This window comes from Acinonyx jubatus, chromosome B4 (assembly GCF_027475565.1).
Source record: "Acinonyx jubatus isolate Ajub_Pintada_27869175 chromosome B4, VMU_Ajub_asm_v1.0, whole genome shotgun sequence".
In the NCBI taxonomy this organism is placed as follows: Eukaryota; Metazoa; Chordata; class Mammalia; order Carnivora; family Felidae; genus Acinonyx; species Acinonyx jubatus.
In genome coordinates this window covers 112,430,501-112,447,289 of record NC_069387.1, presented here as the reverse complement: position 1 = coordinate 112,447,289, position 16,789 = coordinate 112,430,501, and the positions used below count along the sequence as shown (strand labels likewise).

The following is a 16,789-nucleotide window of genomic DNA, read 5'->3' as shown; positions in this document are numbered from 1 at the left end:
TGTTTGAGACAGTATTTGGTAAGTCAAACTTAAGTAGCTATAATCACTGTGGAATCTGAAACTGTTTCCTGTTATCCTGTCTATTTTCTGAAGCAGACAGGAGGTAGTCAGGCTTCTTAAGCTGGCACAAAACAGTAATATTCAAGGAAGAAAGACACTTATTTTGAGGCCCATACTTTGAAAGTGCTTATTGAATTTGTCTTTCCATCTCTCTCTAGATATTTTCTCATTATTTACACTGCTTCTCCTCCTCCCCCTCTGTATCAATGTTATCTATGCCCTCATTATGGCTTATTGTCTTCCTCTCTATTCTATTTCTTGGCATAAGCCTTGGGGATTTTGACATACATGTTGATAATTCTTACCCTGGCATTAGAAGAGGACCAGGCCCAGAGATATCAATGCTGGCTCAAGGTCATGTTGCTGGTTCACGCCAGAGGATGATAGATGGTCATGAGGATTAATTCAGGCAATACATATTAAGTGCCTTATGGAGTATGGGCCCACGAGATGCCCCCCAACAGGTGTTAGAATCAAGGAAGTACAGAGCTTAGTATGGCTGCCTGTTCTGCTGTCTATAACTATTAGCCCTGGTGATTTATTTTTTGAGTTTAAAGACTATGAAAATAATTTCAAAGCTGCCCTAGTTTTCCTTCCAAAACATTTTCTTAAAGGTCCCCTTTCTCTTCTACTGTCTGGGTAACATGTAACACACCACCTTTTTCTATTTGAAAGGCTGGAATCATTCTCTGGAGCCATCAGCCGATTCCCGCAGGTTGCGGAGGTGGTGACAGCCAAGCAAATGGTGGAGATCATCTTGAGCTCACCACTGGTCCAAGTCCATGGGGTTGGATTACTTGGATATGGGCACCCCCATATACGAAATGCCTTCCTGGATATTAAGTGTCATGTAAACACAGCTCCTTCACTGCTGCCCCGTGAGTGTCTGTTGTCACCTGTCAGAAAGCAATGCCGCTTTTTACTGGATGTGGAGAGAAGACACCACATATTCCTGGAGCCTTTGAACTTCTTAAGTTCTGATCCTGGACAGCAGTGGTGCTACAATATCTGTAATTACCAAAGAACACTGATGGGAGAATGGGGGATTGTTGATAAAGGCTTGGGGTCTTTGGAGGTAGAGATTGCCCAAAGGTCTTGCCCAAAGGATAGAGCCTGATGGTCTGGTCTTCTGTACAAGTGCTTCTGTGTGTATGGAGAGAGCTACCCTCTATGCTAGTGCCTGCTCCAAGGCTGTGTCACTTCTACTTAAAAACCAGCTTACAAGGGGGATACTAGGAAGACATGCTAACCCTCCCTTCAAAGATGAGAACGCTGAAGTCAAGGATCTAGCCCAAGGTCACCCTGCAAAGTCTTATTGGAGGCAGACATGGAATCTGAGCCTCCACTTGGGATCTAGATCTCATTGCTATTGCAGCGTGCTGTGGCCGAAGTTACATGGTGAGGCATTTAAACCTGAGAGCCAAGTTCTGGGTTTAGGTTACGCCTTTCTATTCTTTAACTTGGCCTCCTGCTGCTGGGTCAGAGCAGCTCCTTGTTCTAACCTGTTGGTGTTTCCTTAGACTGAAGAGAGTTACCATACTTCCTGGTCCTGACCTGGAATAGGAAAGGGTGGGACCTCATACCAACACGTGGATCATACTCAAATGAAGTGATTGCTCTAAACTGTGAGAGCAGGGAGTTGAAGTCTTTGTCTTTGAATCCTATCAAGCAGAACTGGTCTTTAATGCATGATTTGCAATAATGGGGGTGATTCAGACAACCGTCCCCTCTCATGGGACCCTGCTAGGGAGGCAGCAAGAGGCTAGGACCTAAACTTTGAGGGCAGGGTGTACTGATTCAAGTCCAGACTCTGTTGTTTTCTGGCTGTGTTACCTTGAGCAAGTAGCTTAATCTCTCTGTAGCTCAATTCCCAGGGTCTGTAAAATGGGTAAAAGAATTCCTTAGGATGACATCATCTTTACAAAGTCCCTGTTACATAAAGAATATTCAGGAAATATTGGTTTCTTCACTCCTCCTCAGCCCACACACATGTTGAATCCAGTAGTTGTATTTTGAAGATCACATTAAAAGAATAAATGTTATGCTTCGTAAGCTAAGTGGCTCAAGAGCTAGCAAAAATTAGGTGTTTGATGTTAGTAGCCATGCGAGAAACCAAGTATAGATTTCCTGTTAAATAGGCTTGAAATACATTAATGAGAGAATATTTATGCTCCTTGGATGGAAGGACAGTACAATATTTGTGCCACTGGGGTCTTCATAGGCTGTGTGTTGCAAATGAACGGAACTCTCATTCTTCTTACACTACTGGGGTATTTGATCCCAAAGTGGGGAGCGGGGAGACTCTTTATGTGAAAACATATGACTGCGTGTCATACCCTGCAATTTTAGTTACTGATAACTGAAAGTGAAGTACAGCTTTTTACATAGGAGTTTTATGATAAAGGATTAAGAAATAAAAAAAATGATTAACCACAGGACAGATTTTTCCTTTTAAATGTAATCAGTTTGAAATGATGACTGCAATACTTTTTTTAAAAATTGAGATCATTGCATTTGACTACATTTCTCTTTTGTTCCCTCGCCAAATCAAAAAGCAGATCTGTCCTCCCCACTTTGTGGACCACAGTTAAATTTAATTAAAATCCCTCTATTTGTACGACACTAAGATTGGCAGTGGTCAAGAGAGGCAGATACTAAGCTATGTGGCTAGTCTTGCCCTCAAAGAATTTACACTCTGGTCAATCTTCAGATGGGTAATAGCAGCCTCCCCGACCCCCTCCAAAACCCTGCCAGAATAACCAAAGGGAAGTAGGCTATTCTCTCTCTCTGTCTAAATGAGAAGCCAGCTAATGTTCAACCTAAAATAGAATCCTAGATTATTGAAAATAACAAGTTTTTGGGGGCACCTGGGTGGCTCAGTTGGTTGAGAGACCGACTTCGGCTCAGGTCATGATCTCATGGTTTTTAAGTTCGAGCCCTGCATCGGGCTTTGTGCTGACAGCTCAGAGCCTGGAGCCTGCTTCTGATTCTGTGTCTCCCTCTCTCTCTGCCTCTCCCTCACTCATGCTCTGTCTCTCTCTGTCTCAGAAATAAATAAACATTAAAAAAATTTTAAAAAAAAGAAAATAACAAGTTTTTTCTCCCAAAAGTCAGAAAAAGAAATAAAGGTGTTAATCATTATTATTTTTAAGGTTGTACATTAAGAAAAAGTAGCTTAAATTCTAAATGATTATATGCATTTCAAGTAGAAAATCTAGTAAATTTTCATTTCTTTATCTACTGGAAAAGTAGGATGCCTCTTGTCGGCTATGACATTCCAAGTTCTCATTTGTATTCTGGTAGGCACAATGCCCTTGTAGTTCTGTATGTGCAAGGTGATAGTGTGCCCATCAGTTGTGTTGATGAGTATATTAAACATCATCTGGGTTTATACAAGTAACAGGCATTCATTCCAGCCATGCTTCCAGCTTATGTTAACAAAGTGTTTCATAAGATAGGAAAAGGATGTTCCTAATGTGCTGTCAACAGGGCATGAACTCCCAAGTTGTATTTTTTTTTATTTATTTACGTATTCATTCAATTGTTCATTTATTCACTCATTCAACCAAGATGTATGTAATACTATGTTCCAAGTCCTATACTACATGCTGAACTTCAGAGATCATGTGATCCCATAGCCATCTTAGATGAACTAACAGTTTCCTTGACCTGTGGTGCATAGATTTTCAGTGGGTCTGAGGTTGGACTTTAGGGGATCAAGAAATCCCTTGAAATTAAATGCAATCATTAGTCTAAATTTTTGTATGTAAATTTTTCTGAGACAACAACCCAAATCTTCCATCAGATTATCAAAAGAATCAAGATCGCAAAAGGTTAAGGAGCATCTGGCCTGGAAGGGAAGAAAACTCAGCCCTGGCTTCAAAAGACAGCCATCCAGAAGACTGTAACCCTGCCTGGAGCCCAGGTAGCACTTCAAACATGTTCCCCACTCTGGTGCTCCACCATCAATGTGTCTCCAGCTCCGAGTCTCTCTCTTCTTGCTCCTAAGTTACTCTTTCCTTATATCTTCACTTTGAATTTCTTTTTTTTTTAATTTTTTTTCAACGTTTTTTTATTTATTTTTGGGACAGAGAGAGACAGAGCATGAACGGGGGAGGGGCAGAGAGACAGGGAGACACAGAATCGGAAACAGGCTCCAGGCTCCGAGCCATCAACCCAGAGCCTGACGCGGGACTCGAACTCACGGACCGCGAGATCGTGACCTGGCTGAAGTCGGACGCTTAACCGACTGCGCCACCCAGGCGCCCCTTCACTTTGAATTTCTGATAAGGGGCATTTGATCAGCCCTGTAAATTCCCATTGCTTCTGGTGGGGGCAGAGCCTTCTTGTCAGGACACCTCAAAGCTTTTTGGCTGCCCATTGACTGCTTTTGGGTCAAGCACCAATCTAGCTCTAATCAGTTATGCCAGATTGAGGGGAAGTGTCACTGGGAACAGATCCTGGCCGCTGCTCTTGTTTACGAATCCTCCTGGGAAAGACTGTAGGTGAGGATGTTTCCTGAGAAGTTACATACAGATGGGACAATCCCCACTCTCGAGTATGGATGGATGGATTTAGGAAAATAAATTGGACTAAGCTATCCACTAACTTGCCAGATCCCTCTCAGGACAGGTTAGTCAGATAACTGGTCGTATGTAGAACTGTTACTTGCCTATTTAGAACCTGAAACTTTGGCCTTATTAGTCTTAGGTCAACCCAACTAACTGGTAATTGTGATTATGAAAAGCACAGACACTAGCACAAAGTGTCTTTATTTCTGGGCCGCCATAAACTCTTACTTGTCCCAAGTCAGCTACCAGGAATCTAGAGACAAGTAAGACTTGCAACCTGTGCCTGTGGAGATCACATAGGAATAGAAGTTATATTGTTTGATATAAATAGCTGAATCGACATGGCAATGGGCTGGGGGCCAGGAGGCCAGAGTTCTGGTGCCCAACTCTGCCACTTACTGGTTGCATAAGCTTGGCTCCATTATTTGAGGGCTCTGACCCATATTTATTTTAAAATGGGGATAGTAAAACTCACTCTGCTTGGCTCTGTGGCTGTCAGAGGGACTAAATAAGATAATACATATGAAAATACTTTATTTTAAATTGCTAAAGCAAAACAAGGCTTTAAAAAATTACTGCTTTAGTTTTGGGTATTATTGGCAGAACCGAACCATTCATTACTGGCGCCATGTTAGTTCCTATCATTAAATACATTCTTTGTCCTCTCAAGGTCTTTGTGAATAAGTTGAAAAGAAATCTGATCATGCTGGAAACATGTGTATTTTAGTGGTATGCATTTGGTTTCAAAGAACATCTGATAAAGGCTTTAAGAGTTTAAAAGTACAAACTGAATATTAAAAGCACCAGTTAAAAGTTAATGAAGCAAGGCCCATCAGGTAAGAGAACCCATTTACTGAGGGTGAGACAGTGCCTCTGTCTTTTGCAAGAATTTTCTCTCAGAACTATGCTAGAAATTTCCAAAGGAATTGATTGGCATAGTGCCTAAAGTCTTATTAAAGCTACACAAGACTTTCAACCATGGGCACCCAAAGTTTCAGACTGATTATGATTTTAAGTGATTTATCCATGGTGAGTAAAGTATATGACCAAAAGTTCCTTTTCTGATTTCAGTCTGGTAGGATGAGTCTATGAGTTGCTCACTCACATAGTAAAGTAATAAGGGCTTTCTTCTGAGGTCTTTTGATTCTCTGCATGTCTCTAGTACTGTCTGGGCCATTAAAGGCTTGAATTGTTTATGTTCTTGAGTATTACTGAACTCTCTGTCTCCAGGCTCCCCAGTAGGAGTGTAAGATCCTTGGGAACAGGAACTGTGTTATATTCCTAAAAATGCCTATACTAATGTAATGAATATCACATTGAGAAAGCAAAAGCCATATTGAGCAGAACTCTGAAGAGGTGATAGTTATCTATTTTTGCCCTTTCTGAGTTCCAGAGTCTTATTGATAATAGTCAGGTATGGTTTGCTGGATCAGGTGTCTATATGTGTCTATATGTAGCACTTAAAATGGTTCCTTAGACTTGGCTTTCATGAAACCAACAAAAGGATATGTTAAAAATGACTAAGTCTGCCCATTGAAGTGAAGATCACATATAGTTTACTAATCATATTTAGAAGCAAGGAACTAAAAAATACTTATAGTGGTGTTCGCCCCTTAAGTAAGAAACTGGCAGACATGTTCAACCACCATCGTGGTTTAAAAAGTTGGGCTCTAGAGTCAAGAAGGCTTGAGTTTGAATCTTAGGTCCACCACTAATTAGCTGTGACCTTGATCAACTTAATTCTTCGAAGACTGTTTTGCCCTCAGCAAATGGGGATGATGATAATACGTCCTTGATAGGGGCTGTTGGGATGATTAGATGAGGTGATCTATGTTAAAGTACTCCGTGGATGGGGCGCCTGGGTGGCTCGGTCGGTTAAGCGTCCGACTTTGGCTCAGGTCATGATCTCACAGTCCGTGAGTTTGAGCCCCGCGTCGGGCTCTGTGCTGACCACTCAGAGCCTGGAGCCTGTTTCAGATTCTGTTTCTCCCTCTCTCTCTCTGCCCCTCCCCTGTTCATGCTCTGTCTCTCTCTGTCTCAAAAATAAATAAACGTTAAAAAAAATACTTTATAAAGTACTCCGTGGAGTGCCTGGCACATAAGGCATGATCAAGGCCTGGTAGCCATCCCCATTAGCCAAAAGCCAGAACTTTTGCACTGCTCCAGGCTGCAGCCCATTCCGTGTGCCTCTAACTATCCTTATCTCAAGGTCTTCTGCTCTTGCTTCTTGCTTTATGAGTCACCACAAATTGTTCTTCTCTTTGTCTTTGAACCCTGGGAATGGCTGCATGATGAAGGTTCCTGCCCGTATTCTGAGAGTCAGGCCTGTCTCATCTAGTGGCTGTATGCAGGGTTAGTGTGAGTGTGCAAGCCATAGTGATTGGAGGAGGGCTTAAACCCCTGTAGGCCAAAAGGAGTCACTTTTCACTGGGGATGTAAACTGAAAACAGATTTCCCGTCATCTCAGGGCTCATGATGCATAGCACCATTAAATAGCCCAGCAGCAGAGGCTCTGGACATTATAGTTTAATCACTTCATGCCCAAAGCCATATGGCAGAAGGCAACTGGATACTGAAAGTGCTCCATTAAACAACTGCCTTTTAATTTAACAGTCATTAGCAGCACATAGATAATGACTTCAAGTATGGGCTTAGGGGTGAAATCTGGAATGCTCTTTGAAGCTCTTTACTTTGGAGGTAGACCTCTGTTTCAATTGACATCTTAGCGTGCTTTTGGCATTAAGGATCATTTACTTCATAAAAACAGTGGTTTCTTATTGGGCTAGTGTGCCAGTGCTGCAGCTGGATGTCAAAATCCCACTGTGGGCTCTGAGGTGAGTGCCAGATCTGGCTAGTTTGGCCAGGGAGGATGTTAAGAGAGGGAATGTGAGTCATCCTAGGTTAGCTTATAATGGAGTAAGACAGCTCTGCTGTGGGAAGAGCCTCGTCCCCAGGAACACGGTATCTTACCTACAGCTGCTGAACTAGAGGAATGTGGAACTCTCTTTTTATGAATTGATGTGTGTTCTTTGCTGAGGTTCCAGACATCTCCCAGTCTCCCTCAGCTTTCTTTCCAAGCACTGTTGGCACACTGAGGGCTTCTCAATTCAGGTCAAGGAATCACAGTTACATCTTGTCCACTAGGTTAGTGTTACAAATGTGTCAGCTAATCAGAACCCTCAAGCTTGGAGGATTGATGATGGTCTCTGAAAATTTTAACATAGTTTAAAATTTTAATACAGTTTGTAATGTTGCCAGATGGTTCCCAAATGGTCTCAATAAACTGAAAGTCCCTTGAGAGTGGGGACTGCCTGGCGGGTGTGTGTCTGCCCCATCTAGCCAATGTCTGACCCACAATACATGCCTTATGAATGAGGGAATGGACGGATGAAGCATCTGGAATGGGCTAAGGAAGGTACCATAGTTTACATTTGATGGAAGCAGCATCATGGAAAGGAAGGAGATGGCTTGCTAGAAGGACAATAAATACCAACAAAGCCACATGGAAGGATTAAGGGAAGGTGAGAAGACAGTGAAGCCAACATAAGCATAAGAGTTTGGTAAAACAGAAACTCACAACTAAAGACTGAGAGACAAAGTTCCCTTCTACACAAAAAGTTAAGTCTATTCTTTGTATTAAAGAAATTCTCTAACATCACCGACATTCCTTTCTCCAGTCAAAATGCTTTTGTCTCTGTTTCAAAATAGTCCCATCATTTCTATACTATATTTTAGCACATTTTTATCTTTTTGTGAAGTCAGTGGGCGAGAAAAATGTTCTTTCCAGAGAAAAGTACTCACCTTTCCTCATCAGTTCATTAAAAGCAGGATTTCCAAAGGGTCATATCCAGACCATCCCACAATAGATTGCCCTGGAAGCAGATGAAGGTGTAGGTGAATTCAGGCCCTGAGCCCCACAATCTGTAAAGTTCCTATAAATATGCCACCACATTCTAATAAAGTCCCTGTGTTTTCCTAGGATTGAGGATAGCATATATTTCCTCTTTCCTTTCAGCAGCTTCTCTAAGAACAGAAGAGGAATTAAGCCCCAATACATTGATGGTGGCTACTGAAGATTTAGTTTCAAACCATCAGTTACTCCCAGGCCCACCTGACAAGTATTAAGTGATGCCATCATGCAAAGTTATAATTAGAGATTGAAAATGCTGACCAGAAAGCTCACAGGGCCTTTCAAAATGCTCCCAGGAGCTTGCTCAATTTCAAAATGCTATTGGGAGAACACAATTAAAGTCAACAATTGGGGGCTGGCGGCGGGGGGGGGGGGGGGGGGGGGGGCGGTGACTCTAAAAATTTCAGAGTGGGAGAAGGGAGGTAACCAGAAGTAATTTTTATCAGAAACTTGACTGCTCTCCCCCCCCCCCCCCGCATTCCCCCCAGCTTTCCTGTAAGACCATCAATGGAACCACTACAGCATCGGGGGAAAGACATCCAGATTCTTTCTCTATCAGACCTTTTAGGATGCAGAGTTAAGAAGCCGAATTCTACCCTGAGAAGGAGCAGAAGACTAGTACCCATATGGGAGCTGTTTCATGGTGTAAAGAATTGAAAAGCAGGCCCTAAGCACATGCCTAAATACATGTAGAAAATTTGCTACAACTTAATGAGGTGGTATGGTTTTTTTTTCTGTCACCCTGAATGAGGGGCCTGTGACTTTCAGCACAGTACGTCTCTAATGTAGCACAAATGCTCATAGAGGACAGACTGTGTGCTAGGAATCATAATGGTGTGGGGACACAAAGACTGGCTTTGCCCTCAAGGAATCACAATCTAATGGGAGGAGAAAGACAAGTAAACAGGAACAAAGACTGAGGTGGATGTAAGGTGATTGCGATCTGAGGAAATGGGCAGGTACAGGGAGGTAAAAAGAGATGTTTCTGTTTGTGTAGAAAGTGACTAGCTGTTTGGTGCATCCAAGATGGTGGTGCAGGGTAGGTCAGGAGCTCCTGATCTGGATGGTAAGGTTAAGCAGAGTGTCAGTATATGAAGGTACTGGAAAGAAAACCAGCTTCCCTTTAGTTCAGTGGCGCCCACAAGTGGTAATGACAAAAAGCCAGGAAAGCTTAAATAATTGACTTCTAACATGTACATTTCGCTGACAGAAGTGATGGTGAACAATTTGGTCTGGTTAAGTAAGACATAGGACACCTCCCTCCCCCCCTCCCCCCGCCCCAGCCACCACCACCACATTGCAATGCTAGAGCAGAGAAAAGCCAAAGCCAACATAAAGCTCTTGACTTTACACTCTGGAGTTTACAATGAGGATCAATTGGCAACAAGATTTTCAAAAGGTTAGCTCTATGATAGCAACACCATCGAAATGAACCTGAAATAATACATGAGTCACATGTAGCCCTTACCCTCCCTGCAAGAGACCTGTACATGCCTTGTCTCCTAATTCTTCATTCAGAGCACAGAGCCAGGATTAGGAGTGCTTTGTATAGACTGTGTTGGGAAGAATGGTGGCGCTCAATGGAGAAAGAGTGCAGTGATCAACTAATGATGTCTGCCAATGGTGTGAGAAGGAGTGGGAGGCAGCATATGAGCTATGGATTTGCCAGTCCTGGACTAGGGCAGATGCTCAGACAGCTGTCTGTGATGTAACTATAGCATATAAAGCTAAAACTCATTCAATTGTAACACTTCTGGCATGAGATAATAGTGGTTTTGGTAACATATGTAGGAATTTTCAGTCTTTACCAATACTTTTTAAATATGACGGACACACTTTGGTAGATGTTAATAGTCTTGAGCTTAGACAGATACACTCCACTGCAGAACAGAGATGATTTATTTGTATTGTTCATATCCTGGAGTATGCATCTTTCAAGACTTTTATATTTCCTATCTCCTGGTTTGATACTCAACCAATGTCCTCCTTGTTGCTAATCTGATTTTTTGCTTCTGGAAAAGGAAGGATCCTGGTTAATAGAAACCAACACTATTGTTGTGGGAAAGCTATTTCTCCAGTGAGGACAACAATAGTATCTCTTCGATAATAAGTTCGCATTTGAGATTATTTGCCAGTTCATTTTAAGTGTAAATTGAAGAGGGAGTGATTGCTCTTGGGAGTTTGGTTAATTAAGTTTGTCAGTTTGGTTACCCCACCAGGGGACTCCCACCCCAAGAATACTTTCTCCCATAGAGCTCTAACTTCAACATTAATAGAGGTTAGCTGGCTTGCTTGTTGGTGATTGAAAGTTGATCAGTGTTCTCAACAGCTTTTGATAACAAAGCTGGTCACCACCACTCTTAATAGTAGATGATCCTATAGCTGGTGTCAAAGATGATTCAGTTACACTGATATTATATCTTTTTTGATAGCATATTTTTAGTTCATAAAGTTTTTGGGGCTAAAGATGTGATTGCAGGAAGAGTCAGGTTTGGGGCAAAGCCAAAATTTTGTTATTAGTAAATTTTCATAGCCCCTCAGAAGCATGTTTATTTATTTTTTTATTTTTAAATGTTCATTTATTTTTGAGAAAGAGAGAGAGCATGCACACATGTGCTCGCTCTAGTGGGGGAGGGACAGAGAGAGAGAGAAACACAGAATCTGAAGCAGGCTCCAGGCTCCTAGCTGTCAGTACAGAGCCCGACGCGGGGCTCAAACCCACAAACTCTGAGATCATGACATGAGCCAAAGTCAGACGCTTAACCAACTGAACCACCTAGGCTCCCCTCAAAAACATTTTTAATGAGTAAACATTATTATTAATGTTAGAGATTAATTACCTTCTGTGTTTAGCAGCATAGTAAATAAAATGAAGCATAAGACAAATACTTCATATTCCAGAGTATATAATCTAGTTGGGTACAGAAAATATGAAAATAATAGTAATAATACTAGGTAGTATATGCTTTTATTACAATATAATTAAATATGTTTGTTGGAGCTTTCAAGAGCCAATTGCTACATTTTCCAAAATTCTGTTCAGCTGGTTACTAAACATAGGCATTATTAAAAATTAACTTATATAAACTTCTAATAAGCTTATAGAAACTTATAGGAACTTTTCTAATAAAAGAAACTATCTTAAAAACCAAGGCAGTTAATAGTCAAACTCCTCACTTCCTAATCATTTTACCACATTTTACTATTTACTCTTGAAGTTATGTCCACTATATCTGTACCACTGTGCACCTATTACAACTGCGTTTAGTGACATCCCGTTGATGGCTCGAAATCAGCCATGGTGGGAGTATTTACTCCACCGAAATGGACAAAACCACACTCCCTTCCTCTACCCCCAGCCAGTTGCGAACATCTTCCTGCCCAGCACTGTATGTAAACATTGAATAGGAAGAGTAATACTATCACTAGTCACTGAAGGGTAACTGAGGTTAGGGAGCCAGGGAGGTAAACATTTTAAGTTGGCTTTGAAGCAAACTTATTTTTAGTGGGCCGGGACCACCCTTGGGGACATTTAGAATGAGGACACATCACAGAATGCCCACATGTCCCTTAACGCTTCCATAAAGGTGAAATCAGGTTAACATGAATATTAAAAGCCTCTGTGAAGGTGGAACAAAGTAAATTTAAAAAGTAACAGGAAGCCTAGGGGCATGCGTATGGATGTGTGAGTGTGAGGTACATAGAACAATCTTGCTCACTGTGGCTGAGAGGTCATAAGACGATTGAGTAACTAGGGTGATGGCCTGTGAGGAGCTAAAGGCCTTTCCGCGCTGAAGGCCCAGGGACAAGGTGTTCCTTTGATCTTGCTGTATAACTGTAAGAGAAAAAAGAAATTGAAATTTTAAAAATGGGAAAGGTAGGTTAATAGAGAGGGTGTATCTAGGTGGTTCCCAGAAGTGGAGGAGGGGCAGTCTTTGAACTAGCACGTAGATCATTGAACTTTTCTACCCCCAATCTTTGAAGACCTCTTAAAAGCCTCCTGGGAGAGAACGGGGACGGTTACAGACTTTTAACCAAAGGAATTTTTTCTTGATGTTAAAAAAGAAAAAAAAAAAAAAGCTTAAGAAAAATAAACAGAGAGCAACAGTGGCAGAAATAAGGTGACAATGGCAAGAATTAAGGAGTTTGGGAAAGGAAAAAAAAAAAAGGAGAAAAGCTTAAACTTTTAATAAGTGGCCAAAGTGCAAAGTGTAGGCCGGTGTGAGGCATAGCCCTGAGAGGACCATCATGGATCATAAGAAGGGGGAGACAGAAGGAGAGGAGGACTCCTAGTACACAGACAAGATCCATTTGTCACTTGGGGCAGGAGCCGATGTCAAGTGAGGAGAGGCTGTCGATTGCATGAGATCCTCATCTGAAGGATACAGATACCATATTTCATCGATGCTGAAGTACCCATTTTCTTACAATTCAAAAACTTTGAGATCAGGATGCATCATACAGTCGATGGTATCAAAGTCACTATTGGTCAGTGACAGACATGATGATGGTTGTGGTGGAACATGTGGAAACTTGGCATAGATATTCATATCATGGCCCTGCGTCGCTTAACAAATACATATTTGTATCAAATAAACGTAACATAACAGAAGATGAAGCTCTCTAATAAGTTAAATATGGCGTTGAGCTTTGTTGGTGTTTTTTTTTTCCCTCCATGACTTGTTAAATAATGGTATGTCTTATGATCAGTGGTACCTTATATTCAGTGAAGGACCAGTTAATTCATCCAAATTAACTGTTTGTAAATTTGGGTTCCATTTACACACAGTTCAGTCTTTTCACTGAGCACTTCTGTTGAACATGAAATGTGTGAGTTAGATTGATCAAAATGATCACCCAGAAGTCACTATTCTGTGTTCTTAATTGGCCAACCATTTACTAAATTCGGTTGTTCATTTACCATGATGCATGTCCAAACAGGGACTGTTTTGGCTTGGTACTACTGGATCCTGAAGGTTATAATTACATGTAGATAGGTGAGTTTAAGGGCTTTTTTCTTAGCATCAAAGAATGAAGCCACCCTCTCATCTGTCTTCTTTGTGGCAGTGAATTGCTAGTCACTACATCAGACCAGTGGCCTCCTCCAACATAGGCGGCTGAGAGAAATCACCTGCATTTTGTACCCTCTCCGAAATGGCTCATCAAGCACAGCGAATGGTATGCATAAAGGTCATCAGAAAGTGAACACTGCATTTGGGAGATTTGGGACCATCACTTGGAGTGAATTGGGTTTGTGTGGGAGAAGAGTTACAGGTAAAGATGGTGGGTTAGACTACAACAGTGTATGGGGACAGATGGGGACAGGTCAAAATCAATGCACACAGGGCACACTGACATTCACATACAAATCAGCACACAGAGCATCTTTTGTTAAGCAGAATAAGCAGGCTAATGAGGGAATAGGAAGCTGCCAATGATGCAAAATTCTTGGCAACCTTTGTCAAAAATGAGGGCTTCTATTCCAGGTACAAAGTTGGAGGGTACAATCCATTTCACAGCTGGTGGCCTGTTTTATTTTTCAGACAAGATTGGAGAGAGGAGGTGGGAAACCTATCCCCGGATGGCACAGCTGAGACAGAGGTAGGAAGAAGGGGATCCGGCTCATTTATTTCCCTTTCATTAGGCCCCTGAAAAAAATAAAGACTGAGGATTTAATTGCACTGTTTGCTTCTATCTCTAGAAAAGCTGAATTCGTAATTGCATTAACTTGTTACTAAGCTTTGCTCTTATGGGGTAATATAATTCTAGCTACTGCTTCCTAATTATAGGGTTTTCATTATTCTGCAAATCCCATTCAGCATGTGTTCCATTTTCACTTTTATGAAGTGCTTTGTGGGAAAATGGGGGCTGTGTCTTTGAAGGACCCAAGCTGAGCTGAAGCTGTGTCTTGCCCAAAGCCATTACCTCCTGTGAAAAGCAGGGCGCCACTGTGATTTTTATCCTCCTTTGATAAATAATGCTGTTGGCAAAGACCATATGTTCTGTCACATGCTGGAGTTTGGTGGCACGGCACAACAGAGGGTAATCACATCAAGTCAGTGATGGTTTTATTGGGTGGTGGTAATGGCAGAAGTAATGATAGTCATTAAAATCCTGCTGCAAATGGCCTTGGGCCTTCAGACCACAGTTAACTCAGGATATGTCAAGGACAGTTCACTCCCAAAAGCTGTCTGGAAGGAATTGCCCATTATTCCTATTGTTTCCAAGGAGAGCTTTGCATTTGAGAATTACAGATCCAGCAGAAGGCAGAGGTGGACCTTGGATCTTCACCGTCTCTTGCATATACACTATGATGTTTTTGATACTTCCAGAAGATCTCCCTTAGGGGGGAATCAACATGGAAACATACAAAATGGAGTTCATTCGTGGAAAGGTAGTAGGAAATATCCTTGAGGTATTCCACTCCAGTTCAACAAATACAAATTTTATTATAGCTGGATGCATAAAGCAGCGCCAAAAGCTATGAGGGATTTGGAGAATAGAATGGTTACTTTTTTTTTTTTTTAATGTTTATTCATTTTATGAGAGAGAGAGAGAGAGAGAGAGACAGAGAGACAGAGAGAGAGAGAGAGAGAGGAAGAGGCAGAGAGAAAGGGATACACAGAATGTGAAGCAGGCTCCAGGCTCTGAGCTGTCAGCACAGAGCCTGACATGGGAGGAACTGTGAGATCATGACCTGAGTCAAAACCAACACTTAACTGACTGAGCCACCCTGGCGCCCCCTAGAATGGTTACTGTTCTATGGGAACAACTCTCTGGGGAAGCAGGTCTCTATTCACAAGGAACTCTATAATGCAAGGCAGGCTATGATATTATGTATGTGTTATAATATGTGTTATAAGAGAATTGGACTGGTGAGCAGGATGTAAATTTGTTCAGACTACAATGATTTGAGAAGACCTACCTGGGGTATAGAGGAGAAAGATGTGAGTTAAATTTTTCTGCAAATTCCACAAAGGTGACCTTGAACAAAGAATTTAATCTCTCATCTGTCAGTTTCCTCATCTTTAAAAGGGGAGGAGCTATCTGAAAGATTACTGATAGGGTAAAGAACACTCAATACATCTCATTGAAAATCTGAGATTTTAACGAAGCCCTGAATTCTCGGTAGGACTGGACAGGCAGAAAAAAGAGGAAAAGAAATTCCAGGTGGAGGGGACTGCATGAATAAGGGCCTGGTAACAGGAAAATGCTTTTCTGGTTGGAGCATAAAGTTTGTGTTGATGTTTGTGTCTGTGTCTGTGCACGCACGCGTACACGCGCAGGGGCTATATGTAAATGAGGATAACCTCCAGTCATCCTCTTCACTTAAAACAAAAACAGCCCCCTTAAAATATTGAGAAACCCCAATACAGAAGCAAGTTTTTTCTTAGGTTACATCTGCAGAGATATTTGCACAAAGAAGGAGAAATAGGAATTTTTAGATTTCTTGACTCATAGAGTCATGCTTGAATAATGACTCAGGGGCAAATTGAAAATTTATAGCTGCTACCTTAACTATGGGATGATACCGTTTATAGTAGATAGCCTGAGTGCTGAAAAATACATCTTTCTAGTCTCTGGTTCTAACTGGCAGAATTCTACCTGTAGGAGCACAAACACTTGTAAAAGACCATAGGAAAACAGTAAAATTTAGCATAAAAATTAGACTAAATAGAATTTAATTAATAATATTACCTTACACTTACTGAGTGCTTTATACTTTACATAGTACTTTCTTAACTACCTGATTTTAGGCTCACCACTAACCAGAAGAGGAGCATTTCTGATATTACTCTGTTCATTTTCCAGATGTGGAAACTGTGAGAAGTAAATGAGATGATTCATTTTCAGAAATACCAAATTAAAAGCTGTGCTGTCTAGTATGAACAGCTTTTCGAACTCCCCCCCTCCCCCCCATGGAGTCCCAAACCCTTAGACAATTGACTTCCCGGCTCTTCTCCCTCCTCTCCCCCCTCCATTTCAGGGGCATATTTTTTTGCGCGCTTTGCAATGAGCATGCGCCAAAGAGCCGAAGTCCGCGTCACATCAAGGAATGTACATTTGCTCCGATCAGACTACTTTTGGCCTTACGTGGGCACAGGCGACTTCCGGGTAAGGTGGTAACCTCTGTAGTACTCAGCCAATGAGGAATCAGGGGCGGGACTTCACGCTAGGAGATAACCTGCGGGTGGTAACTGCTGAGTAGGCCTGTCCAGCAGACGCCTGCTCTTGCAAGAACGTTGGT

The 16,789-nt window shown here is 41.7% G+C and overlaps 1 protein-coding gene across 2 annotated transcripts in view; it reads left to right on the top strand.

Moving 5' to 3' along the window:
• EEA1 (early endosome antigen 1) overlaps positions 1-16,789 on the top strand; it is a 492,836-nt gene that overhangs the window by 236,401 nt on the left and 239,646 nt on the right. For both annotated transcript variants that reach the window (XM_053226593.1, XM_053226594.1), the window contains 2 exons: positions 13,609-13,719; positions 14,085-14,142. The gene's annotated coding sequence lies outside the window, so the exon portion shown is untranslated. The remainder of the gene's footprint in view (positions 1-13,608; positions 13,720-14,084; positions 14,143-16,789) is intronic.